At 46.2% G+C, this 3,207-nt stretch overlaps 1 protein-coding gene across 3 annotated transcripts in view; it reads left to right on the forward strand.

Annotated features, from left to right (window-relative positions):
• The window catches only part of LOC139568454 (caskin-1), a 143,573-nt gene extending 141,214 nt beyond the window's left edge, over positions 1–2,359 (forward strand). For all 3 annotated transcript variants that reach the window (XM_071390280.1, XM_071390281.1, XM_071390282.1), the window contains one exon: positions 1–2,359. This exon is cut by the window's left edge and continues 2,597 nt beyond it. The gene's annotated coding sequence lies outside the window, so the exon portion shown is untranslated.
• The last annotated feature ends 848 nt before the right edge of the window (positions 2,360–3,207 follow it).

Here is a 3,207-nt window from a genome sequence, read left to right on the forward strand (position 1 = left end):
TTCTCAGCAATTAGTGATAGTACTTCAGTCCCCTCTGTGTTCTCAGCAATTAGTGATAGTACTTCAGTCCCCTCTGTGTTCTCAACAATTAGTGATAGTACTTCAGTCCCCTCTGTGTTCTCAGCAATTAGTGATAGTACTTCAGTCCCCCTCTGTGTTCTCAACAATTAGTGATAATACTTCAGTCCCCTCTGTGTTCTCAACAATTAGTGATATTACTTCAGTCCCCCTCTGTGTTCTCAACAATTAGTGATAGTACTTCAGTCCCCTCTGTGTTCTCAACAATTAGTGATATTACTTCAGTCCCCCTCTGTGTTCTCAACAATTAGTGACAGTACTTCAGTCCCCCTCTGTGTTCTCATCAATTAGTGATAGTACTTCAGTCCCCTCTGTGTTCTCATCAATTAGTGATAGTACTTCAGTCCCCTCTGTGTTCTCAACAATTAGTGATATTACTTCAGTCCCTCTGTGTTCTCATCAATTAGTGACAGTACTTCAGTCCCCTCTGTGTTCTCAACAATTAGTGATAGTACTTCAGTCCCCTCTGTGTTCTCAACAATTAGTGACAGTACTTCAGTCCCCTCTGTGTTCTCAACAATTAGTGACAGTACTTCAGTCCCTCTGTGTTCTCATCAATTAGTGACAGTACTTCAGTCCCCTCTGTGTTCTCAACAATTAGTGATAGTACTTCAGTCCCCTCTGTGTTCTCAACAATTAGTGACAGTACTTCAGTCCCCTCTGTGTTCTCAACAATTAGTGATAGTACTTCAGTCCCCTCTGTGTTCTCAACAATTAGTGACAGTACTTCAGTCCCCTCTGTGTTCTCATCAATTAGTGATAGTACTTCAGTCCCCTCTGTGTTATCATCAATTAGTGATAGTACTTCAGTCCCCTCTGTGTTCTCAACAATAAAAGAAACATCCCGTTTTCAGGACCCTGTCTTTCAAAAGATAATCCAAATAACTTCACAGATCTTCATAGTAAAGGGTTTAAACACTGTTTCCCATGCTTGTTCAATGAACCATAAACAATTAATGAACATGCACCTGTGTAACGGTCGTTAAGACACTAACAGCTTACAGACGGTAGGCAATTAAGGTCACAGTTATGAAAACTTAGGACACTAAAGAGGCCTTTCTACTGACTTTTTTAAAACACCAAAAGAAAGATACCAGGGTCCTTGCTCATCTGCGTGAACGTGCCTTAGGCATGCTGCAAGGAGGCATGAGGACTGCAGATGTGGCCAGGGCAAAACATTGCAATGTCCGTACTGTGAGACGCCTAAGACAGCGCTACAGGGAGACAGGACGGACAGCTCATCGTCCTTGCAGTGGCAGACTACGTGTAACAACACCTGCACAGGATCGGTACATCCGAACATCACACCTGCGGGACAGGTACAGGATGGCAACAACAACTGCCCGAGTTACACCAGGAACACACAATCCCTCCAGCAGTGCTCAGACTGTCCGCAATAGGCTGAGAGAGGCTGGACTGAGGGCTTGTAGGCCTGTTGTAAGGCAGGTCCTCACCAGACATCACCGGCAACAACGCCGCCTATGGGCACAAACCCACCGTCGCTGGACCAGACAGGACTGGCAAAAAGTACTCTTCACTGACGAGTCACGGTTTTGTCTCACCAGGGGTGATGGTCGGATTCGCGTTTATCGTCGAAGGAATGAGCGTTACACTGAGGATTGTACTCTGGAGCGGAATCGATTTGGAGGTGGAGGGTCCGTCATGGTCTGGGGCGATGTGTCACAGCTTCATCAGACTGAGCTTGTTGTCATTGCAGGCAATCTCAACGCTGTGCGTTACAGGGAAGACATCCTCCTTCCTCATGTGGTACCCGTCCTGCAGGCACATCCTGACATGACCCTCCAGCATGACAATGGCACCAGCCATACTACTCGTTCTGTGCGTGATTTCCTGCAAGACAGGAACGTCAGTGTTCTGCCATGGCCAGCGAAGAGCCCGGATCTCAATCCAATTGAGCACGTCTGGGACCTGATGGATCGGAGGGTGAGGGCTAGGGCCATTCCCCCCAGAAATGTCCGGGAACTTGCAGGTGCCTTGGTGGAAGAGTGGGGTAACATCTCACAGCAAGAACTGGCAAATCTGGTGCAGCCCATGAGGAGGAGATGCACTGCAGTACTTAATGCAGCTGGTGGCCACACCAGATACTGATTGTTACTTTTGATTTTGACCCCCCCTTTGTTCATGGACACATTATTCCATTTATGTTAGTCACATGTCTGTGGAACTTGTTCAGTTTATGTCTCAGTTGTTGAATCTTGTTATGTTCATACAAATATTTACACGTGTTAAGTTTGCTGAAAATAAACGCAGTTGACAGTGAGAGGACGTTTCTCTTTTGGCTGAGTTTATTTATTGGAGGAAGACTCCACTCTCTCTCAGTATTGAGTCTTCCTGCTGCACCGGTGACCCAGGAAGGAATCCTGCCGGTAGTATTCTAGTTCTAGAACCAGGACAGAATCCTGCGGGTAGTATTCTAGTTCTAGAACCATGACAGAATCCTGCCGGTAGTATTCTAGTTCTAGAACCAGGACAGAATCCTGCGGGTAATATTCTAGTTATAGAACCAGGACAGAATCCTGCCGGTAGTATTCTAGTTCTAGAACCAGGACAGAATCCTGCGGGTAGTATTCTAGTTCTAGAACCATGACAGAATCCTGCCGGTAGTATTCTAGTTCTAGAACCAGGACAGAATCCTGCGGGTAATATTCTAGTTATAGAACCAGGACAGAATCCTGCCGGTAGTATTCTAGTTCTAGAACCAGGACAGAATCCTGCGGGTAGTATTCTAGTTCTAGAACCAGGACAGAATCCTGCGGGTAGTATTCTAGTTCTAGAACCAGGACAGAATCCTGCCGGTAGTATTCTAGTTCTAGAACCATGACAGAATCCTGCCGGTAGTATTCTAGTTCTAGAACCAGGACAGAATCCTGCCGGTAGTCTTCTAGTTCTAGAACCAGGACAGAATCCTGCCGGTAGTATTCTAGTTCTAGAACCAGGACAGAATCCTGCGGGTAGTATTCTAGTTCTAGAACCAGGACAGAATCCTGCCGGTAGTATTCTAGTTCTAGAACCAGGACAGAATCCTGCCGGTAGTATTCTAGTTCTAGAACCAGGACAGAATCCTGCCGGTAGTATTCTAGTTCTAGAACCAGGACAGAATCCTGCCGG

Source organism: Salvelinus alpinus, chromosome 2, assembly GCF_045679555.1.
Source record: "Salvelinus alpinus chromosome 2, SLU_Salpinus.1, whole genome shotgun sequence".
In the NCBI taxonomy this organism is placed as follows: domain Eukaryota; kingdom Metazoa; phylum Chordata; class Actinopteri; order Salmoniformes; family Salmonidae; genus Salvelinus; species Salvelinus alpinus.